Below are 26,159 nucleotides of genomic sequence, written 5' to 3'. Positions count from 1 at the left end.
CGCAGTGCCGTGTTGCTCTGTGTTTAACTAGCAATGCTTTAATGACCATCAGGTAAGCTTGTCGGAGATTGTAAAATGCAAGTAAGCTTAAGAATTACCAACATTGAAAGCTTTTTTGTTGTCGCCATGCAGAGAATATTTACATAACTAGATAATGTATAAGATTTAGGTATTGAAATGCATATGACAGTATTTGTAATAAAGGACAGGATTACAGTATTTTCAGAAGCTCATTATATTTGTTGGAGACTTGCAGTCCTCTTTGCAGGCTTTACCTGTAAACTAAACAGAATGCCAATCTCTCATGTGTGGTCCATAACTTGTGCAGTAATCCTTTAAGCAATTTATATTGAGCTTGTTTCTTGTTTGCTGTTCATTTTTTACTTTGATCATGTCTTCCCCATGAAACAAGTAGCTAGTTGCTGTCAGGCAGCAGGTCTTTTTTGGATAAGAAACATTTTTACAAGTGGGGGTATCACAGAGATGGCTGCTTTCAGCATGTTACTTGGTAATTTTATAAAGCTAAATATACATTAGATTTAGAACTGCAGTGCAAGGAGAAGTGGTTTGAGTTGAGTGATGCTTGTTTTTTTTATACTTGATTTTGACTGGCATTCCAGTCTTCTTTCGGCTTTTCCCGGTTAGGGGTCGCCACAGTGGAACTCCGGTCCGCTAATGATTGGCAGTAGATTTTTACGTGCTGGCTTGCCGGGCCTAATGCACAACCTTCAATGAAGGAATGCCCATTCACGCATGTCGCCACACAGAAGACGCTCTAACTGAGAATCGAACGGGCAACATTCCAGTAATGTATTAAAAAAGTAATTTATTTTTTCATGCCTATAACAAAACAAAACGGGAGAAATACCTTCCACCAAAATAAAACCAAAAACAAGCCAAAAGGTGCAAGGAAGAGCTCAAAGTGAAGGATAAAGTCAACCTTTCAAATAAAATTAACGCTACAACTTTTCACATGTTTTCATTTCCAAACAGACTTCATCAGAAATACAAATAACAATTCCTCAACTGTCTTAAATAATCCAATTAATTAAAACCTACCAATCAGTGTCTAAGCTTCATAAATATTAATACATAAACATAAGACATTTAAAATAAAACCATAAATTACTTAAAAAATACTGAATTACAAATATATTAATACACATTTTTAATATTACTCATACCAATATAAATACATATAAAAATTGTATTAAAAAATTATATTGTATATAAAATAATGTATGTAAACCAACAATTTTTTTAAATTAATTGGATTATTTAAGACAGTTGAAGAAATGTTATTTGTATTTCTGATGAAGTCTGTTTGGAGACGAAAACATGTGAAAAGTTGTCCATAAGATCCATATTCTTATCTTTGCCCAGAGGCCTGACATGAGAAAGACTTAATGGACCTGTTCCAACATATGTACTACTGAAAGAGGGCTGGGTCATTTTATGGCTCTTCTTCCTAATATCTTGAAGTATAAATCAAAGACTTTTCCTTTCACTCTTTGTCTTTCTTTTATGCATTCTGTCTAGCAGCTATTTCTAAGGTCCACAAATGCACCAATTCCATTTGCTTAGTTTTCCTCAAACTTTTCTGAGAGACACTTTCCTCCTGCAATCTCCAGTCAAGTCTCCAGTTTCTCCTTATAATCTATACAATGTCCTCAAGAAGCTTATACTTCCCCCTTTTTTATCCTTCATCTGTGGATTTGAAATATCATCTGTCTTCCTTGTTGCCTTTGCCACAGCTAGAAGGACCTTTGAACTCTGAGCTTTGTATGTTAGCTCTTCAAAAGACAGTATGCCCTGGAAGACTAATCCATCCTTTAAATTTAAAGTTCCCATGGAAGCTAATATCAGTGAATCCATAGATCTTCCAATGGTTTCCCTAATTATGATAACTGCAGAGAATGTTTACTTCATTGCATGGATGCATGTAAACAACTTACATTTATTTGTGTAGAAAAAATCTATAAGGAAATACTCATAGCTTTCCATAGGTTCATTGGTGATTACTAGGCTAATGACTCCAAGAGGCCTCTTAAGTCTAGCCATGCTTCCCAAATGTGAGAATCAAATCCTATACCTTGTGTCTTTAAGGTAAATTCTTTAACCATGATGCCAACCCCTAACACCCCCATTTTAATTCCAAGAAATGTGGTTCCAAAGTGTCCACATCAGTCTTTCTGTTACAACAGTACATAAAATTTTGTTTTCAGACTATGGAAAACCCTTACAGAATCTACAGATCTGCATTGTACTACAGCAGTGGCTACCTTTGTAAACCTTCTTTAAGAATGTCTTCATGACTGACATTTGAACAGCAACCATGCCAATGAACACTTTGTAAGGCAGTACAGACTGGATGAGATTTCCAGATCTAGATATTGTTTTACAGACATCAATGTTCTTTCATGAGACCCACCCATGTGGTCTAGCTTGGTATTCTGTCCTGTTGGTGATGGAGATGAAACTCCCAATTACAGGCAAAAAAGTTGCACACTTATGTTAATGATAGATCTGCATTGGCATATTCATCTCTGTCACCAACCCAGGCCAGCTTCTCCAATTTCAGACTGGTCAGCATTTTTGTATTTGGGAGATTCTGACTAGAGGGTAATGGTTTCTGATTTTACACATGCCTTGTGCAATGTGTCAGAGATCTGGAGTGATGTTCTTAAGCATTCAGAATTATGGGAAAGAAAAGTGGCTGAGGTAGGTTGGGAAAGTTTTAGACACTGAGTTGATTATGTCCTGCTGGTTTTAGTCTTATTGAGGCTGAAGATGAAACTGCCAATACATGCAGACTTATTGTTATGGTAAATGTATAACTTTCATTTACAATTAAGGGGGTAGATTTGTATAAACATAGCTGCTAGAGGCCAGGCCTACTTATTTTTAAAGATGCAAAGTTGTAAAGCTAATCTGGAATGGAATAAACAGATTTATAGTGGATGAAACAGTAGGAAGGTTCCTTGTTTACATTTGTTGGGCATCCCTTAAAGTGTAAAATTGTCAGTTGTTACAAACAGGCTAAAGCTATTATGATAAAGAAATGTGATACATATATGCAGGATCTAGAAAGTATAGTTACCAGAGAATAACAGTTATGCCACCAAAATAATTTTTAAAACAAGGCACTACTGACTAACTACAGAAAACTTCACAGGAATCTCATTAGTGTTAAGGGGACTAGCCTGCAATTCCTTCAGGTGAGAGCAGCATAAGGGTGGGGGTGCTGCACATCTGATTGTGCCACCCTTCAGTTGAGGAATTAAAATGAGGTCCCATCTGTCTGAGCTTAGATAGATGTAAAAGATCCCAGGGCACCTAGAAAAATGAGCAGGGGAAGTTCCCTAATGCCTTGGACAAATTACCCCTAATAGTATAAATACCACTTCGGGTCTCCCAAAAAAGAGGCTACTAGCCTAGTGGGACTAATCTGGTCAGCAAAGGATAACTAAATAAATAAAATTGATCCACATAATGACATTCTTAGACTAGCAGCCACACTTTTAGTTATCCTGCTCTGTGGATTTGGGTTGAATGCAGCAGTGACCAAAATCTTTCCAGTTGGTACAATGTCACATATTCTTCAGGATTCTGGCAGTATGACTGCGTACAGATGGAACTTGTCATCCCTCATATACCTGGAAATCTGTCTTCACTACAGCCAAATCACTATACTGTATAGCAAATTCCAGCCTCTGTCCACATAACTAAATCTTTGGGTATATACTTATAAAAAAAACTTCAGTTGCCCATGATGGAATGCATTGCAGACCTTGAAATATTCTTTGGTCCCTTGCTATTTTATGTTTTCAGGCAAATTCCACTGCACAACCCCTGTTTCACCAAAATTAAAACATAAATAAATAACAAGACAATTCATAGGGAATGGAAGGAGAGGAAAAGAATCTCTGCAGATTGTCTTGATCCCTACTTTCAGTGGAAGTTGGGCTGTCCAGACTGGGATAAATAATCACATGTATTCACCTTATAGTGGCTATTTAGGTATACGTCAGGTAATCTCCCCCACAAGCAATACCAGGATGTAAAGGTTTAGGCCGCTATATACTCCAGTCATTAAGGTGGTACGTAGAGTCAGTCCCATGCTCTTTAAAAGGCTAAAATAAAATAGATCTGTACAGACAAAGCTGGTGCCAAAATCACTCCCATAACAATGTAGAGTGCACAATGCCCTCAGGATGCATAAAATACAGATGAGGTCTAAGCACAAAATGCGGGGCATGGCTATTGCATTATGTTGCTGTCTTTTGTTGAACAATTGGGAAAGCAGATTATAATGGAAGGATTCATAAAATAAGGACTTTTTTTTAGAAGATTTAGTTCAGATGATAGGAAGATAAACAGTGTTCACTTCATTCAGTAGTTTGCAAGACACATATGGGCAAAATATCATTGACAGAACCTCCAAATTAAGACTTACTGTGGTTAACACTGAATGGAGCTTAAAGCTCAATTCATTTTTAACTTTTCAAAGGGTAACCTGAATAAGTGATCACAATTGTACATAATGCTATCCACTTCACAGAAAAAAAGTTTAGAGCAGCAGAATGTTTAAACTTTCATAATTTGACTGTACTTAACATTTAAAAATGTTTGAAAGGTTTGAAACAAAATACAAATCTTTGAGAAAATACTATTTTTATAAGTGTTTAGATCTAAACCATTGGTTGTTTTCTATTTACTCAAAAAATTACACTCTGGGATTTGTAGCTGCTAGAATTGGCTAAAATTGAATGGAAGAATACATTTTTTTTAAATTTAAGTTTTAATGATATATTACCAGAAAACAAAATTGAATAATCATTTAATTTTCATGAACATAATTGGTTGTCAGTACAACATATAAGAAATCATATATCTGCTGAAAGTCAAAAGAATTCAATCAGTCTGAAAGAAGAATTCCCTAAATTTTAAGTATTTCTTTAATCTTGAAAGGGAGTCTTTTTTATTTTTTTATTTTTTCATTTATTAAGCAACTTGTAGCTATTTTAAAAAAACAGCCTGGAATCTGGGCATGCATCAAAAAAGATGCCCAGAAAACATTGCAGTTTTAACTGCACAAATTTAATGGACTAGTGTCAAAGTCAGCACCCTGTCATGTGATTGCAGCTTCTATGCGTATGTGACATGGTTGCTGATGCAAGTCCAGGAGAAAGACAAACCCTTGAAGTTCTCTTCCCGTTCACTTTCAGTGAGAAGGAGATGTTACTTTGGCACATTGTAATTGAGATTACAAGAAGAGAATCATCTTTGCATTTCAGCTTGCCTTTGGCCTAAAAAAGTTCACTGGACAACTAACCCCATAATTTATTTGTAGAGCTTTTTTTCTGGGTGAATAGCTTTAGAATAGCTGAATTACTAGACTGTTTAAAGCTTATGTGCTTTATTTTTTTCTGGCAGGGTCAACCAGCGTTATTGTAGACTAGTAGGCACTGAGTTTTGGGATCTGTATAAATGATTTTTTCATGGCATCCTGGCAGAGTCAACCAGATACTAGAACTAGTATTGTGAGTTATGACTTTTTTTGGATGAATGTGCAATGGGCTAACTAGGCAGCATGTGAGGCTATTTGTGGTGTGGATTGATTTTCTAATATCATGTATTGGCTAGATCAACCAGAAACTAGATAGTCTGTATGTTTTGGAGGCTGTGGATAATTTTTTTCTCTTATATAAAATCTGGTAGTGGCAGGGTAGGTAGTGTGATTTGGGGCTGTTTGTGGATGATTTTTTTTAAATCTAATATCCTGTCATGGTCAGACCAGATATTTCATGTAGGTAGGTAGTGGGTGTGGGGCCTGCTTGTTGATGCAATGATTGGCCCTGCTGTTTTGTTGTTAACTCTAGCCTCGCATAACTAAAGAGTGCATGGGTGAAATTAAGATCAACTACAAGCTCTTGACTATTGTTATGAGAAAAAATACATTAATATAACCATTGTCTTCATTTTTCATTTTTTTTACCTTGTAGCAGTTGCATAGCTAAGGTGGGGCAAAAAGGGCAATTGCCCTGAGTGCAAAGTGTTGGGGGCACAATCAGATAATTCTGATTGTCCTTTAATGCAATATTGGCTTGTAAAAATTTACAGTCAAATTTGAATGCTGTAGCATTCAGTGTGTGGTTTAAACTGTATCAACTGCTTGCTACATTGTAGCAAGCAGTTTGTTACAATTTAAAGGTAAAAAAGAAATATTATTTTTTTAACTAAAACTTGAGGGCTATAGTGCTCCATGCAGGTAGAGTGTAAACTGTAGCAAGCAGTTTACTACAGTTTAAAAATAAATTATTTTTTTAATTAAATCATTAGGGCTGTGGTGCTCAGTGCAGGAAGGGTATCAACTGTAACCACTGTTTGCTATAGTTTAAAAGAAGAAGAAATTATTAATCTGAAGTTGTTCAATCTCACCATTCATTCTTGACTGATGGGATCAGCGCCGATCCATCAGCTCCGGTACGGCTATATGCAAAGCTCGAGGTCAAGCCCCTATCCCATGATGCACTGTGAATTACCTCAGATCTAGTTTGCCGCGGCATCTGATTGGAGGTTCCAGTGTATGCTCAGGCCAGTAACTTTGAAATTTTTCTATTTACTAGCTTTCAGAAATAGCTTTTCTAGTATTTTACATAACTAGCTAGATAGCTTTTATAGCTTTCCCCTTCCCGTGTGATATCATATTCCTGATGTATTTAGTCTTTAGATAGTCGGCCTCATTGTTTTTGGCCTAGTTGAATTGAGTGTGTCTTGCATATCCTATAGCACTTAGTATTATAGTATGAGTTTTTTGCTGTGATATTTTACTTATTGTATTTCCTCTTTAGATAGTTGGTCTCATTTTTCAGCCTACTTAGTTTGTGTGTGTGCTACATTATTCTACAGTAGTTATAGAGTTTTTGAATACTTATATATTAGGCTGTGTGTGTGTTTGTGTGTGTGTGTGTGTGTGTGTGTGTGTGTGTGTGTGTGTGTGTGTGTGTGTGTGTGTGTGTGTGTGTATGTGTGTATGTGTGTATGTGTGTGTGTGTATGTGTGTGTGTATTTAGAGCCTATTGTTGCTTATTTCTCAGTGTTTTTGGATCCGCATGAGTTTAGAATGTTATTATGGCAGATGATAAGGACAAGCATCCCAAGTCTGGTTTTAAAAAATGTCCGGACTGTAACCAGAAAATGTCATTCACTGATGGGCATGTTACATATGTATATTGTGTAGGGGCTGTTCACCTGCAAGAATCTTGTGCTATCTACCATTCCTTTTCTTCTAGGGTGCTTTAGAGAGGAAAAGGAAATTGATGGATAGGGGTTTGCTAAAACACCCCTTTCAGGAGGCATTGAGTGACCAGGATGTTGACAGCAAATCCTCAAAATCATCTACTGAATCTAAGGACTCAAAAAAATCGAAATCAAAAAAGTCTGATGAGACATCGGCTCCACAGGTTTCGGAGCCGACTGTCTTCTATTTTCGGAGCTGGCCCACAGCCTTTGAGGCAGTATCCGAAGTGCCTCAGTCACCATTGCTCCAGTCGGCAACATCAGTGCATTCATCTAGATCATCTGTCAACCTTTCAGATTTGGATATGGATCGATTGGTGCAGAAGCTTTTACAGGCACCAGGCCTTGCTAAATTGTTGTTTGCTTCGGAGCCAAAGACCACTAATCCTGCTTTGGCTACTCCTCCTTCAATCCGTATCGGCCCTTCGGAGCCAGAAGAAGCAGACCTGCTGATTGTGGAGCCTTCAGAGCCAGGACCTGCTCCAGTGTCCTTGGTGCTGATCAGGGACTCTAGGAGCCAACACTCTCCAGTCGGATCCAGGGAGGATAGTCAGGCCGACTGGTCGGTGCCGACTCTTCGTCTCAGGGCTTCAGCTCGGATTAGCTCAGCTCCTACCTTCAGCTTGGAGCCTACTGCCTCAGTGCAGGAGGGTTTGACGGTTCCCTCAGATCCGTCGATTTCTTCCCATCAGATCCATGGCGCCTTCAAAGCCATGAGGAGAGCTTTGACTCCAAAGACATCCTCGACTTCAGGTCTTGCTTCCTCATCCCCTAAAGCATCTGTGTCTGCTTCTGCTTCCATCATCCGGGCTAAGCGTAGAGACCCAGAGCCTCAGGTAGCCCCACAGGGTGCCCCCTGCTCTTCCAAGACCTCCCCAGAGGCTCCCACTGAGGAGGTCCCCAGGAAGAGATTGTGCAAGAGGAGCCACTTGGACTCCCCACAGGAGTCTTTAACATCTGGCACTGACTTGGATGAGTCAGAAGGGTCCCCACGGTCCCCCTCTGAGGATATCTCCTTTGCTGAGATACTTGAGATCCTTAGGCAGAGGGGTGACTGGCAGTCCAAAAGCCCTACTGAGGATGAGTCAGTTCGCCTGAAGGCTTTTGAGTCTCAACCCTCCACCTCTTGGGTGTCTCCGCCTTTCGATGAGCTCATGCAGTTGGTTTCTCGAAGGGCATGGGAGTCACCGAAGTCCATAGAGCCTGTCAATAGGAGGCCTAACAAGTTTATATCAGCCCCACCAGACAAAACTTCCTTATCCAAAGGAGTCCCGGTCGATGCCATGGTGGTGGCAGTGGACACCAAAAAGGAAATGTCTGAGACTTCCTCGTCTATCCATCCTCCTAATAGAGAGTCTAGGATCATGGATAGATATGGGAAATGCATGTTCAGTTCAGCGACTTTTGCTCTCCATTCACTGAACTACTTAACCCATTTTACTAGGTTGCAGAGAGATCTCCTTAAGGAGTTGGGAGATACTCTTCGGGGTACAGTAGCTGCAGGTGCCTCAGACAAAGTTGCTGCTCAGCTTTCTACCCTAAATTCTATTGTCAACTTGTCTATGTGTCTCATATCCTATGCAGCTGCTGGAACGAGTAGGGCAGCGGGTATAGGAATTACTCTTAGAAGACATTCCTGGATATGCTTGTGTTCCTTCGTGGAGCCCTTCAAGTCATCCTTTGTTAACACCCCATTTGATGGCTCATCCCTTTTTGGGCCTAATGTGAAGGAAACCTTGACCAGATGTGAACAGGAGGGAAAGACTCTGTCTGCCGTTGGAGTCCATTTTTCCACCCCTACCCAACCTTATCCCAAAAGTCAAAGGGGAGGGAAAATGTGGTTCCGGAAAGCCCAAGGAGCCTTTCAGGACACACATCATGAACCCTGCCCCTCCAGGGGCAGAGGAAGGGGTAATAGTGGAAGACGTGCCCTCGCGGCAGAGGGGGTCTGCAACATCAGTGTGACAGAGATCACTTCTCTGGGCAACTCTACCAGCACTCCTGAAAGGAGGCCTGACTGTCCTGCTCTGGAGGCAGTCGGGGGTCACTTATCTTTGTACACAGATGCCTGGCAAGAAATATCACAAGACAGCTGGGTAGAAAGTATAATTTCTAGAGGGTACTTCATACCATTTGCCACACCCCCATCCATAAGGAGAATCCCAGACATTCCACCCAGTTACAGGGAATAAGCAACTATAGAGGTCTGAAAGTTGCTACAAAAAAAGAGTCATCCAGCTAGTCCCAGCAGACCAGACAGTATCCAGAACTTACTCAAGATTTTTTTTTGTTCCAAAGAAAACAGGGGACTGGAGACCCATTTTGAGCCTCAGCAGACTCAACCAGTATGTAGAGAAAGAGAAGTTCTGGATGGTCACACTTCAGTCTATTCTTCCCTTCTTAGGGAAAGACAATTGGATGTGCTTGATAGAGCTCAAGGATGTGCACTACCACATAAAGATGGCCAGACCATCCAGAGATCACCTGTGTTTCTGGCTGGGAGCCAATCATTTTCAGTTTTGAGCCCTTCCCTTTTGTCTCATTACAGCCCCCAGATTGTTCACCAAATGTATGGCAGTGGCCACGGCTCACCTGAGGTGTCTAGGATTCCAGGTGTTTCCATACCTAGATGATTGTCTCCTTATCGCCACCACCAGCATCAACTTATTCAGGCAAGGGAGTACACTCTGTCACTTTGCAATCATTTAGGTATTACAGTCAACTCAGAAAAGGCTGCCTTGTCGCCATCGCAGCATATTGTTTTTATTGGGGCAGAGCTAGACACCTCAACCACCACTCTAAGGCTACCAATTGAAAGAGTCTTTCTTCTTCTTCAGCATGTCAGCACATTGGTATTGAAAAACAGAGCACCAGCCTCAGAAGTTCTGAAAGTATTGGGTATGATGGCTGCAGCAATCCTAGCCATACCATTAGCAAGAATGCATATGCGGCTCCTTCAATGGCTGTTGTTTACTCAATGGTCTTACCAGGAACTACCCATGGACCACACAATATTGATTATGAGCTCTTGCAAGAAAGATCTCCAGTGATGGTTGACATCTCTTCATGTCAGCATAGTACGCCCCTTTGTTCTACCCCCTCAAGTAGCCATTGTGACCATCGATGCTTCCCTGATAGGGTGGGGGGACATTTTCAGGGAAAGACTGCCCAAGGCACATGGACCGATCAGGATTCACACATGCATATCAATGTTCTGGAGATAAGAGCAGTACTTTTGGCGCTGCAGTATTTCCAGGACTCTCTTCCTCTGGGAACAATTGTGATTCAGACAGACAATATGTCAGTGGTCTGGTACTTGAACAAGCAAGGGGAAACCAGATCTTACCCCCTTTGCTGAGAAGCCCTCAGAGTTTGGCAGTGGGCTGTTTCCTCCCAGTGCTTTCTGTTGGCAACGCACATCCTGGGGAGATCCAACATGATATCAGACAAACTGAGCAGGGCAATATTGTTGCCACATGAGTGGTCTCTCAAGAAAGAGATTGCGGACAGGATTTTCCACAAATGGAGCCAGCCTTGCTGCGACCTTTTTGCCAGTCACATCAACACAAAATGCAGAAGCTACTTTGTCCTGATTCCTCCTTCGGGAGAAGCCCCGAGGGACGCACTCATACACGATTGGCCCCCGAGTCTCCTCTATGCATTTCCACTAATTCCATTGATTCCCAAGGTTCTACAGAAAACAAAATCCCTGGGAAGGACCATCATCCTTATAGCCCCTCATTGGCCTTGGCAGATTTGGTTCCCATTCCTTCATCATCTCTTGGAGGATCCCTGGATTCTGGACCCAGTTCCAGACCTTTTGACACATCCGTCGGGAGACCTTCATCCCTCTCTGCAGTCATTGAAGCTGACATCTTGGCTGCTCCAGTTCTCCTCATAGCCAGGCTTCATAACTTTTCCAATGAGACAAAACAGATCCTTTTGTCTTCTCATAAGCTGTCCACTAGAAGATTATGTATTAGTAAGTGGAATAGATTTTCCATATGGGCCTCTAAGCATAATATTGATCCCTATCACGCCTTCCTGACATCCATACTAGAATTCTTGACTATGATTTTTAACAAAGGAGCGACAGCAGCAACAGTTCAGGTACAGTTGGCTGCTATATCTAATTTTCATCTTGGGATTGACGGGTTAAATATCATATCACACAAGTTATCCAAGGCCTTTCTCAAGGGGATATTTCATTTGAGACCACCTGTGAAAACTCCCTATTCTCCATGGAATCTAAATTTTATGCTGTCATGTATAATCCTCCCCCCATTTGAACCAGCATCATCTTGTGACCTCAAATATTTGTCGTGGAAAACCATATTTCTGGTAGCTATTACTTCTGCCCGCAGAGTGTCAGAGCTTCAGGCTTTATCTATCAGCCCTCCTTATTTGATTTTTCATGTTGACAGAGTATCACTTAGGACAAATCTCTCCTTTTTGCCCAAAGTTTGTTCAGAAACCAATATCAACCAAGTTATTGAGTTACCAGTTTTCTTCCCTAATCATTCCAACACGTTGGAGTATATGCTGCACAGACTTGATGTTCACAAACAGCTCAGATTTTATTTGGATAGAACAAAATATATCAGGAAATCAGACCAGCTCTTTGTTTCATTCTATGAATCCAGGAAAGGTAGATCAGTGGCTAAAACAGCTCTGTCTAAATGGTTATCTGATTGTATCACCTTTGTCTATTCAGCTGCTAATATGCCTTTGCAATACAAGATTAAAGCTCACTCAACCAGAGCAGTTTCTACATCCTCTGCATTCCAAGCCAAACTGCCCCTTGATAACATTTATGCAGCAGCCACTTGGTCAAAACCTCATACCTTTATCACTCATTACAAAGTTGATAAGGCCTCCAGGGGCAGGGCCTCCTTTGGGTCTATGGTCCTGAAGAATGTACTCCCATGATGAGCCACCCGAGATTGATGGTGCTAGGGACGCTACCCATCAGTCAAGAATGAACGGCGAGATTGAACAACTTCACATTAAGAAGTTATGTACTCACCATAACGTTCCATAACGTTCCATGTGAGTTGTTCATCTCATCTTCATTCTTATGTCCCTCCCTCCTTCCCCCTCCTGATAGCTGACCTAGATGTTGGTCTTATCCTGATTGCTTAATGTCTCCTTCCTTTCCATAGGGGGATAGCTGATTTATATGGTTATAGTACATGAAGCAAACAAGATCTGAGGTAATTCACAGTGCATCATGGGATAGGGGCTTGGCCTCGAGCTACTGGAAGACCTTGAGCTTTGCATATGGCCATACCGGAGCTGATGGATCGGCTCCGAATCCATCAGTCAAGAATGAAGGCGAGATGAACAACTCAATGGAAAGTAATGATGAGTACATAACTTCTTATTTTTTTATACATAAAATATGTTAAACGAGGGTTGGGCCAGGGCACAGAAATTGGATCTGAATGGGTGGGGCAGGAAGTGGAGGGGTGGGAAATGTGTCATGCAGCTGGTAGAAGGAATGTCCTTTTTTTTCAGTGGAAGAGCTGGTTGAGGAGGGTTGTGTATCTAAGTTTAATAAGCCTATTACTTACAATGTATCAGCTTATCACAGTGAAATACATTTTTTGCTCTTTATTTGAAGAGTTGAGAGGGTGGGGTGTTGGTTCATAGTACCTGCTCAGGGAATTGGTTGAACCAGCTATGCTTCTGCCTTGTTGGATCAAACCCAGATACTGTGTGTATGCAAGTGGGATTAGGGGGCTATGCCTATGTACAAAAGAAATGACTGACGCTACAGCTCACTGTTGTAGTTCTGGCCTTGCAAGACCAATGTGCATTTAGGTGAAGTAAAATCGACCACAAACTCTGAGCTGTGGCTATTGTTTATGTGAAAAAAATGCATCAATATACGTAGTGTCATCTTTTTTCATTTTATTTATTTATTTTTTGTTAACCTTGCAAGATCAAACCAGATACTGTGGGTAGGCAATGGGGATATGGAGCTGTGCGAATGAAAAAAGTGGCCCTGCCATTTACCGTTCTTGTCATTCCATCTTTGCAAGACTGTAGTTGTTGTCTGTGCTTTCATATGAATGTAGTCCAATTAGCAAATGTGTGAGTAATTGTAAATGTATATTATTTAATATCTGTATATTATTTAATGTTTGTTCATATATATATTGAATGCCTGTTTAAAAATGTTTGTAGTATGTTGGAGCTTTTCTCTCCAGACTATTGCTAAAAAGGGTTTTTTACTAAACCCATTTAGTCAAATCCAGTTAACAAAAGTAAAATAGATAAAATAAAATGCGTGTCTGTGTAAGGTGAGCTGTGACAAATGTTTCTGTCAACAAAACAAAACTAATGGAAGTGTGGAACCCAACTGTTACTATCATTTCTATTTTAATCCTGGCAGGGTCAAAGCAAATACTTTAGATCGGTAATAGGGAGGAGGATTGTTTGTGAATGAAATGATTGGCCCTGCTGTTTACTGTTGTAATTCTGGCTTTGCAAGATTAATGTGTATTTGGGTAAAGGGAGCTGGCATACAAGCCCATGATTACTGTTTCTGTGCAACAAACTAAATTAATGCAACCATTACTATTTTCATTTTAATCCTGGGAGGGTCAAAGCTGATAATTTAGGTCAGCAGTTGATACGAAGTCTGTTTGTGGATGAACTGTTTGGCACTGTTGTTTTGTTTTTTTAATTCTAGCTTTCCATAACTAATGTGTATTTGGGTGAAACAATGCAATGCAAACTGTGACTATTTGTGTGCATCAAAAATACATGAATGAAAGCATTGGTAATAATAATCCAGGGAAGGCCAAACCACCTGCTAAGTAATGGGCACATGTGATTTTGGGTGTAGTAAGATAGACTGACTACAAGTGCAGAGCTTTGGCTAATGTTTACGAGAAAAATACATTGTCACCAGTGTCTTTTTTTTCCATTTCTTCTTTATCTTATGAGATTAACCCAGATACTGTGGGTGGGCAACAGGGATAGGGCTGTGAATGAAAGAAATGACTGGTCCTACTGTTTATTATTGTAATTCTGCCTTTGCAAGATTAATGTGTATTTGGATAAGGGGGTAGGCATACAGGCTGTGACTACTGTTTCTGTGCAGCAAAACTAAATTAGTGTTTATTACTGATATTTTAATCCTGGCAGGATCAAAGCAGAAACTTTAATTGGGCAATTGATATGGTCACTGTGCATGGGTGAAATGATTGGCCCTGTTGTCCTGTTCTTTTAATTTTGACTTTCCAGAACTAATGTGTAGTTGGGAAAATTAAAACTGAATGGAAGCTGTGACATTGTGTGTGTGTGTGTGTGTGTGTGTGTGTGTGTGTGTGTGTGTGTGTGTGTGTGTGTGTGTGTGTCTGTGTGTGTGTGTGTGTGTGTGTGTCTGTGTGTGCATCAAACATACAATAATGAAATCAATATTGCAATATTATTATTTTTTTTAATCTTGACACGGCCAAGCCAGATACCCTAGGTAGGTCATAGGCATGGGGGACTGTTTGTGGATGAAATGACTGTTACTGTAAAATACATTTTGTGTTGAGTGTGTGTGTGTGTGTGTGTGTGTGTGTGTGTGTGTGTGTGTGTGTGTGTGTGTGTGTGTGTGTGTATATATTGCTGAGGAAAGCTATTATTATTATTTACTAGTAGTAGTATTTTTTGCGCAAACTGACTGGAACTTTTAAGTACAAGAAGAAATTTTCAGAAGAAGCATTTTTGGCAAACTGAATTACTGGGTTCAGACTTAAAAGTCACTCATGAAACATCACGCATTAAATAAGAAATGTGCATAAAGTTATACCTGAACTGTAAACAGCAGCACTTACATTTCTGTAATATATGTTAAATTCAGGGTTACCACCACAATACCACAATGAGTAAGCAGGCTGCTACAGTGGCATATCTGAAACCAATTAACATTAGAGACTTGACTTTGGATGAGAAATTAAGAATCAGGAGGACCGGAAGACCCATACCTGCTCTCAAGATGGAGTCATAACTTAGAAGTACATATATACGCAGCTTCAGCAGCTCAATCCATGATATGCACACCTGGATCTGTGGATGTGAGGAAAAAAAGGCCTTGTACTGCTTTCCATATTTACTGTTTTGTGGAGAGGATGCTTGGACATCAAAGGGTGTGAATGACCTGAAGAGAACGGTAGGAAAGGCTAGAAAACATGAACAGTCAGCTAAACATTTTGACAACCAAATGAGTCTAGCAGTATTACAAATGGTGGGTATTAGGTCTCATTTAAGTACAGGATGCCAGTGAACTTTGGAAAGACACAACAAGAAAGAAGAAGAAAACTTGCATGTTGTATCACTTATAATTGGCAGCATCAAGCTGTGTTGTGAAAAAGTAGCTTTGAGAGGCCATGATGAATCTGAAAACTCACTGAGTGATGGAATGTTCAACAGAATAGCCGACTTCACCTACAGGATCAATCAGAAGTTGGAAGAACACATAAAAAATTTCAACTGTTTCTAAAGGAACATCAAAAACAATTCAGAATGAACTCCTGGATTGCATGTTAACAATATGCAGAAAATAAATTAAAAAAAAGAGATTAGCATTGCAAAATTTGTAGCAGTAATTGCAGACAAAACCACTGATGTTGCAGGGCTGTGGCAAATTGCCATTGTTTTCCATTATAATTGTCAATGGCCAGGTGCAGAAACATTTTGCGGAATATTTTATACCACCTGCACAGACTTGCAGAGCATATTTCTGGTGTGTTAAGTGAACGGTTAAAGGGAGTAGTAGGAGACCAGCATACATGTGGTGTCTCAGAGTTATGATGGTGCATTCATTAAGGGTGGAGCTCAGAATGGGGTCCAGACCATCATAAGGCAGGATGTTACATTTGCTTATTACGTATACTGCTATGACCAACAACTTAATCTGGTAATGCAAAGAGCCACACTCCATAATACTGAAGCAAGGACATTTTTTTACTGTTGGTGGAATTCCAGCATTTCTCTCTTGTTCAGTTCAATAACAAGCTGCTCTGACAATATAGCAGAGAGACACATGTCACAAATGTTTGGAATATGGTGGAATTTTAATATCCATACTGCAAATGCGATATATGAAAACTTGGACCTGCTAGCAGAGTGTGTTAATTATTTGTATGTGTCCTTCATTACTGACTGTACAGGAAACAAATTGGATAAAGCAAACACTTGAATATGGTGAATTTAAGCTTTGGTTGACTGTTTTCTATCATATAATGCCCATGTTGACATGCTGTACAGACAACTTTAGTGTATCATACCACAGATGCAACCAGAGACGTAAAAAATGTACACATATTCTTGAATGCAGTGGACAGTGTCAGGTCAGATACTGACAGCATTGCACTACCTACTGGCAGAGGACATCCTAGCAAGACATAGACAAGGACCATCAGGATCCTAACCACTGCATCAGACATCATCTATTGCTGCTAAGGAAGTCTGTGATGTGATAAAGTTCCAGACAATGTCACGACCTGAACAAACTGGGCATCTTCATGTTTTTCAGCTGTTACTGCTGGGAAACTTTTCAGCATACACAAAACAGTTTCCAGAAATTCTGTTCACAGCAACCATAGAAAACTATCCATTCCTGTTGAGGGGACAACTTAGAATGGAACTTGGAGTGGTTTATCACCATGAAGACATTGCAGTAAGTGGCAGTGCGGTCAAGATGTTAAAATACTTGGTGGACAACTCATTATCCCTTGTGTGTTCAGAGATGTTTAATGTGTTGTTGATTATAGTCACCACACCAGTGTCAACTACTGAGGCAGAAAGGTGTTTCTCAACATTGAAAAGAATATACATTTCTTTGTAATACTTTGAGGCAGGAAACAATGAATGCATTGGCTGTGATTTCCATAGGAAAAGAGTTAACCTGCAGTATAACTTCAACCAAAGATTTATTGATTTGTTTACACAAAATACAGATAAATTGACTTTATTTAAAAGTAAGAAATCTGAGAAATACCCATAGGAACAGATGCTCTTATTTGATACTATACTAGAAGGGGTCTAGGTCAGATGATTGACTTTTCAGAAACTCGAAAAAAATATTGAAGTTAGGTCAGATGATTGACTTTTCAGAAACTCGAAAAAAATATTGAAGGGACCATATGATCAGGTTTCTCAAAACTCGAACATCAAAAAAAAAAAAATCTACCTGTTTTTATATTTTTGCAGGGGGACAGGTCCCCTTGCAAATTATATATACCAATTCTGAGGTCGCACTACAATAAGGAAAAGGGTAAATTTCCCGATTCTTGCTGTACAGCGATCTCCATACAAACGCTTTGAGTTTTCAAATACTCAGTCATGTGTGTAGATCACTGAGTATATTGTTCCTATTCAGCCACTGTAGCTAGATAGCACATGCATGTAAGTACTGAGCACATGCAAGAACAGTGCCATTTTGTAAGTCAGTCAGAGTGAATGCAGTCATGAATAGAGATGCAGATGTGTGTGTTTTTGAAGTAATGAGTGAATCAGTCAGCATAAATACAAGTTCTAATTGCAGTTCCTGACATGTTTATTTACAGTAAAAATCTTGAACCCATTCACCGCTTCATTGTCTCTTTTGAATGCATGAGACAAGTGACATGGTGCCAGAATGTGATCCGAAGCTGAAGTAACACACAAGCCATGAGGCATGCAGTTAAAAGTGGAGGAATATACCGCAGTGAACTCACAAACAAATCAGAGGTTATTCAAAGGTACTTAAATTTGTTTAAATGATTTTTCAGTCACCAAATGTGTGGTGAAGCATTCAAAACATTCAAAATGATTACTGAGATAAATAAAATGTCCAAAATTGTGATATACTGATAAAGGTATTCAAAATAAATACAGAAGTGTTTGAAATAATTTCTGAAATGTTTAAAATGTATGAAAAGGCTAAAACAACTGCAGTTCTTTGCAATGTACTACTTTTTCACATTAATTAAAGCTATTCTGAGTGTCCAAATTTTCTGGAATGTTCACAGTGTTTGCAGTGTTAAAGTGAAGCCTTTTCAAAGAGATTGTTGTGTATTTGAACATAATTACAAGTACCTGGTCTGTGCTTATGTTTAAACGTATTTTGTTGTTATGGCAGAGGGATTTCGTAGACCTGAACCACTGGTATTTGATAACAATATTGCTGAGAATTGGAGAGCGTTTGAACAAATGTATATTTTCATACAGTCTGCTTTTTCCAATAAAAATTCACATACAAAGGCATTAATACTTCTTAATTTAGCTGGCTTGGAAGCCATTGAGAGGGAGCACTCATTTGTGTATGTACCTGCTATGTATGCAGGGGAGGGTGCGAACCGTCATATTGTGATATAAGCTGAAATGTGGGAAGACCCTGAGTGATTAAAATGTAAATTTAGAGAAATGTGTAACCCTCAAATGAATATTACAATGGAAAGACACATATTTTACACAAGAAATCAAAAGCTTGGTGAAAAAATAGCAACATATATTACTGACTTGAGAAATAAAGCTAAACGTGCAGATTTGGTGATTTACGAGATGGGTTGATAAAGGACAGACTTGTATGTGGTGTTAATAATGATGCAATGAGAGAGATTTTGCTTCAAGACAGTGATTTAACGTTGAGCAAAGCCATAGAGATTTGCTAAATATATGAGCTTACAGAGAAGCACACAAATATCCTTACAAATGAGGAAAGCATGCATAGAATAACTACTAGTGCGAATGTTGACAGTGTCCAACATAAGGTTGGGTGTAAACAGATATATAAACCAAAGGGTGTGTCAGCTACTATCCTTAACTATAAACCGAATGGGGCCACACCAAACAACCTTATTGTTAGCTGTCATAATTCTGGAGGCTGCCATGAACCTAAACAAGAAAAGTCAGCAATGTAAAAAGTAGAATCATTTAAGAGGCTTTGCAATCTAAAGTGGCACATACTTATATTAAAAGAGAGCAGCTAAAGAAGCAAGTAGATCAGACAGAAAGCCGTGAGCAGCCTTTCTATGTTGATGGTGTCTCTGTGATTGAAGAAACTGTTAATATAACAGATTATCAGTTGGAAGCAAAGAGTGAAATATTTTGTACTATATGGATTAATGGAAAACTTCTTAATTTAGCTGGCTTGGAAGCTACTTGCTGCCCGTTCTCTAAAGTGTTCAACTGTATCTTTTCTGTTGCTTTTATTACTACTGTAGAGCTTATAGCAGACAGTGGGTCCAAGTGCAAAGTTATATCAGCACAAATGTTTGCCAAAGTAAAACTGATGAGAATCTTGATTCAGCAAAGTGTGCAAAACTATTTACTTATGGTGGTGAAGAGATTCAAACTGATGGCGCAATAGTTCTCACATGCCATTCTGCTGAGAACAGCTATGACTTGCAGTTTTATGTAGCCAAAATACACGTGCAGTCACTGTTAGACCTTAAAGACAGTTTGAGAACGGGACTGATTTCATTTAGTAAGGAGGTCCGCCATATAAGTTTGAGCAACCACAATAGTTTTACGCAGAATATTTTTCGTGAATATGCTGATATTTTCAAAGATGAGCTTGGCAAACTACCAGTCGCATATTCCATGAAGTTAAACCATGAGGTAAGCCCTGTTGTCAGACCAGACAGGAAGGTTTTGATAGCAATGCAGAGCATGTGAAAACAGCATTAGACAAAATGGTGAGTTTAGGTGCGATAACTCCAGTAAAAAAAAAACAGCTAACTGGGTATTCTCCATGGTTGTAGCTCATAAGAAAAGCTCAGATGGTATTCAAATATCTACTGATGCCAGAGATTTAAACAAAGTGCTTAAACGTCCACATTATCTGATGTGCACAGTAGAACAAGTAGCAGCTCTCATGCCAAATGCCACTATTTCATCAGTCTTAGATGCAAAAAGTTCATTTTAGCAAATTTTGCTGGATCACAAATCTTTGCTAACCACTACACTTTTGGTAGATACAGATTCTTGAGAATGCCATTTGGGATAAATTCTTCCAGTGAAGTATTTCAACGTGATATGGAACAAATTTTTTCAGGTTATCCATGTGCTATCATAGTGGATGACATTATTGTAGGGGGCAATGGTGAAGACAAATATGATAAAAACCTTAACAAAGTTCTACACCATGCACATGAACTCAATGTTTAAATTGAATCCTCAGAAATGTAAATTCAAGCTGAGAGAAGTTACTTATGTGGGTCATTTGTGTACCAGTTCAGGCTTACAACCAGATCCATCTAAGCAAGCAGCAATCCTTGAGATGCCAGTTCCAGACAATGTTACATCTTTGCAATGTTTTCTAGGTATGGTCAACTATTTAGGAAAGGTCATCCCAAAAAAAAAAAAAAAAAAAAAAAAAGACACTGTCGAAGGAAAAAACTTCAAAGACCAATACACGTAAGGTTCAGGTTAAGGCACTTTAATTCTTGCAGCAAGGAGACAAAAACATGCATGCAAAAATACAGAGTTTGTCTAACTAAAATCAGGAAGTGAAGCCATTCTTATACTATTCTTACAAGACATTGCCTGCTGAAGCTGACGTAGTTAATCACAAGTTTACAATATTGTTTTTCACAGCAGATGTTGCTCATGATTTTCTGCTAACATGACATAACATTTCTAGATTCATGAGAAAACTTTGGAAAAATAACATGGCCTTGGAGACCGGCAGCTAGTTGCAATTATTTCTACAGTGCTGTGTTACATTTCAAGGTACTCTACTCATTTGAGCACAAAGCAATCACAGATTATAGTTCATATTCTTCAAGCGGTCTTTGTTCCACTTTATCTATCCTTCCTGCAGCTGGTTATGTTCTCATAACACAGACAGGGCTAATTGTCTAAGTTTAATAACATTATAGAAAGCAGTATTGTTCTATTCATTATTTTCCTAATCAAGCAGAAAACCATCTGCTTCTCAGTACATTTCCTAAGACATAAACAAGATTTTAGCTGCACTGACAAAATACAAGGTCAGAAAGCATTTGCCATTAATATGGATTTGTTCAGCATAAAGCAGAATAAATGTATTAACCCTTTTGGGCTTCTAAAAAGGCACTAATGCACATATATTAATACATATTTTTCTAACATTTCCCCCTATTAATAATTTTATTCTACTTTCAAAAGCATAAATGATTTGTTTCTTTTCCTAACCTCTTCCATTTTGGATTTGCAGTTAAGAAAGTCATTCAGTTTAACTTATGAAAGCATCTCAATCTTCAATAGTTCATCAAGCTCAGTACCTTGATATAAGGTTTCAGAAACCGGCAAATCTATAAAATCTTTGATCAATCTTTTCATGCAGGGGATGCCACAACAAACACATACTCCCAACAGGAGCATTCCTACACAAATAGCAATCAAGATGTTCATTAGGATGGAACCCCACCCCCAAACCATTTCTGGAAAAAGTCTGTCAGTGGGTTTGCGCCTGGTTTGGTCATGGTCGACACTTGCTGAATCACTTCAAGGTGGTTGTCTATCTCGTGCTGGTTGTCAAGAATATACGAACAGCATTCTTCTTGGATTAAAGCACATGTGCCACCTCTCACCGCTAGGGTGAAGTCCCCATGCGGTTTTGAAGCACCACAGTTCTCATGGCATTCAGTTCATCAGTCACTAATTCGAGCGCAGAAAAAGTTGCATTGCTCATTACTTTGAGGAGTTTAGACAGTTTTCTCAGCTCCCAAATCGATTTCACTGCTCCATATGCTGGTAATATGCCTGCCCACAATATGACAGTGTCACTCAAGTCCATATGTGTTAGTTTATCGCCCATGGAATGATGGTTTCTCCAGCCCGCCTCGATTTGTCCCACTGGATTCTCAGGTTTCCTGACAGGTTTCTTGGTGACCTCTCGTGCATTTCGAATTTTACCTCGAGGCAAAACTGCAGTGTGTCGTATGGCCGGAACCAGGTAACCCAAAAAACAACTGCCGGACCAATTCTCAGGTAACCATTTATAGGCCTTTTTGCCACATACAAAATAACAATCTTCTACCTTAGTAGTAACTTTACTATTAACATATGCTTGCCCTGCATGAAACATTTTCTTGTTTATTATAGACAGTTGCTTAAAAAGAACAGGATTATGTTGTACTTCATTAATTGTTCTGTGCATTGATTTAAGAAACGAGTCATAGTCTGTATCACAAATAGAACCTGCATTATTAGCTTTGGTGTAACATTTGTAAGGAATAGTCATATTGCAATTACTCCAACCCACCTGGACAGTATCATTTTTTATAAAAACACACAATTCCCTTTTGTGTAACAGGCAGGTGCAATGCTATTTTATCTTGTGATTTAACAGTCGTAGTATTATAAACCAAGTTTTCCCAGGTCTCATTGACCCCTAGGGGGATTGCAGTCATTAATAATCCCCCGTATGCTGTTGGTATAGCGGTACAAACCCAACAATTTGAAACATTAAAAGTCTCAGCATACACATGTTTGATCGCTTGGTAAGTTTTAAAGTTTGGATGCCAGTCTATGAGTAACGCATCACGTTTATTCAGTTTAGCTTGTGTGACTGGAAACAGAAAAGGCCACAACAAAAAGATTAATGTCACCGGTATAGCCAACAGGATAATCATGCAATTTTTTTGTGGCTGTTCTGCATTCCTGTATGCTCTGGATTTTGTAATTTTTACTCTTGCGGTGTAACAGTAACAAGATTTTTGTCTAATTCAAAGTTTTTAAACAGTTTACAGTGTGTCAGATGAATCTAGGATGCTTGTTCTGCGATCTTGACTGCAGTGGGTGTTGACAGTAGCACTTGGTATGGCCCTTCCCACTTCGGTGTCGTCCAGTTTTTTTCTCTTGATGACTTTCACCCAGACCCACGTGACTGGGACTACTGCTGCTTCCGATGGTCTGGTTTGTTCCTTATCTGAAACAGAATTAAACTACAAAAGGTGTTTAGAATTCAACATTCTCCTCATCTACTCAGTGAGTGTACAGTCGGCTTCCTGATCTGCAGGCATGAGAGGTTTCCACTGAGGTATATAATATGCCCTCCCAAATAACTTCTCAAAAGGAGTCAATCCCTTTGCATTCGGAACAGTTCTCATGCTCAACAGTGCCAGGGGCAGACAATACACCCAATTTCTATGTGTTTGCTCAATGAGCTTCCTTAATTTATTTTTTAACGTCCCATTGTATCTCTCTACCAATCCTGCAGATTGTGGATGATACGCACAATGATTTTTCAAAGAAATTCTGAAAAACTTGCTCAGTTGTTGTATGGTTTGGTTCACAAAATGTGTGCCATTGTCATTGTAGATCTTTTCTGGTATGCCAAATCTAGGAATAATTTCTTTAACAAGGATTTTCGCAACAGTAGCTGCATCTGGATTTTTAGTCGGAAAAGCTTCCACCCATTTGGAAAACATATCTACAATGACAAGACAATACTTCTTATTTTTGCATTTGGTCAATTCTATGAAATCCATACAGATAGTATGGAACGAATACAGTGGTGCAGGGAAACTCCCCTGCTTGGGCTTTAACGCCCCTTGTGCATGATGTTTATTACAAACATGACATGATAAACAAAAATTTTTAGTATAGTTTATGAATCCATTTGTTGTGAACACTCGGTTCACTAACTGTACCATCCCCCCTGTTGAGACATGGCATTGCCCATGGCTCAACAAGGCTGCATATCTAAACAAGTTAGATGGCAATATCGGTTTGCCCTCTTTGGAGATGTACAGCTCTTCTTTGAGAATTGCTCCTCGTTTTATCCATTTTTGTTTTTCAACCTGTGTAGTAAGTGTCTGCATTGTTTTCAACATTTCTAAGTCTAAAATCTCAGAAGGTTGTAATTCCTCATTCAAAAGAAATGCTTCTGAAGCTGCCTGCTTTGCAGCTGTATCAGCCCTTGCATTCCCTTTTGAAATTCTATCCTGTTGCTTGGTATGAGCTATGCATTTACAAATAGCTACTTTCTGAGGTAACTGAATAGATTCTAAAAGATCTAAAATAAACTGCTCATGATTGATTGATTTGCCAGTAGATGTTATCATTCCTCAATTTTTCCACTGTTGCGCAAAAACATGTACAGTAGAGAAAGCATACTGGCTATCAGTAAAAATGTTTACACATTTACCCTTTGCTAAGGTACATGCCCGTGTCAAGGCAATCAGTTCTGCTGCCTGTGCAGATAAATTGTGTAGTAAAGATTTTGCTTCTATAATCTCAGTATCAGAAACTACTGCATATCCTACTAGGTTTTGTCTTGTGGGACCCCTTTTGCATGAGCCATCCACGTAATATGTCACCTCGGCATCATCCAAGGGAACCTCCGTAAGATCTTTCCTAGGCAGTGTCTTTTGCTCAATCTCCTGCAGGCAACTGTGCGGTGTGCCATCTGCAGGAGTTGGAAGCAAGGTAGACGGATTCAAAGTTGTACATCGTTCAATTGTCATATGAGGTTGGCTCAACAATATAGTCATACAGGAAAGATGCCTAGCAGGAGAAAGATATGCTACTTTTTCTTGCAGTAAAATAATCGCGGCTGCATGAGGCACTCTCAATGTGAGAGGGTGGAACAACACTACTGAGGCCAAAGCCTGTACTGCCATTGCAGCTGCGACTACTGCTTGTACACAGTGGGGCAATGACCGCGCCACTGGGTCCAGTTGTGATGAATAGTAAGCAATGGGGCGTTGTTTGTCCCCATGCTGTTGCGTTAGCACTGATGTCATATAACCTTGCTTACAATCTACAGTTTGGAAAAAACGTTTATGATAGTTTGGTAATCCTAAGACTAGTGAGGATGCTATCAGCTGTTTCAATTTGCAGAAAGCAGATTCTGCTTCTGGTGTCCATTGTAATAAATCCTGTGCTGCCATAGGCTTCTTGTATATCAAGTTGGTAAGCGGTGCAGATTCCAAAGCATAGTTTGGGTCCAGCTCCGACAAAAGTTGGTCGTACCCAGGAAGGACATCATTTCTTTCTTGGTAGTGGGTTTCGGTGCTTTTCTGTCCTCATCTAATGTTCTGCCCTCTTTGGATATTACATATCCTAGGTATCTAACTTGCTTTTTCCAAATCTGTAATTTGTTTTTATTTACTTTATGTCCCTGAATAGCTAAAAATTGTAACAATGCTACAGTACCTTCCTTACAATCTTGCTGGGTGGGGGCTGCCAGCAGGATGTCATCAACATAAAGTAAAATCTGACTGCCTCTCGGTGGGGTAAATCCCGCCAAGTTGCTTGCCATTTCTTGTGAGAATATTGTTGGGCTTTCACAATATCCCTGTGGTAGTCACGTGTATGTATACCTTTTCCCCTGAAATGTGAATGCGAACCAATGTTGGCTGTCAAGGTGTATCGGTATCGAAAAGAACGCATTGCTGATATCTACCACAGAAAAATATTTCTGCTGAGGTTTCAAATCATTCAACAGGGTGTGTGGATCCGGCACCGTAGGTGCCCTTGGTATTACTGCATCATTTACAGCTTGTAAGTCTTGGACCATGCGCCATTCTCCGTTTGCTTTTCTAACAGGAAATTAAGGTGTGTTACATGGTGAATCAGGTGATTCCACCAGTACTCCTTCCTTAAGTAAAGCTGCTGTAATAGGTTTGATTCCTACCTCTGCATCTTTTCTCAAGGGATACTGTCTCTTTTGTGGTCTAAATGCTGACTTTGGTGTAATAGTAACTGGTCCCGCTGTACGAATAAGTCCTACATCTGATTTTCCTGTTGACCAGAGAGTTTCTGGTATGCCTTGTAAGGCATCTTCTTCCTCTTCTGATAAGAGTGCTAATCAGCTGTCCTCGCTAGACTGCAAGTGTACAGCTGGGTGTGTCTGTGTTATCCAATTTAACCTCTGCTTTTGT

This window comes from Protopterus annectens, chromosome 2.part2 (genome assembly GCF_019279795.1).
Source record: "Protopterus annectens isolate FY-2018-M chromosome 2.part2, PAN1.0, whole genome shotgun sequence".
Lineage (NCBI taxonomy): Eukaryota > Metazoa > Chordata > Ceratodontiformes > Protopteridae > Protopterus > Protopterus annectens.
The sequence above is the reverse complement of the archived record's forward strand: the minus strand, read 5'-3'. Positions refer to the sequence as shown.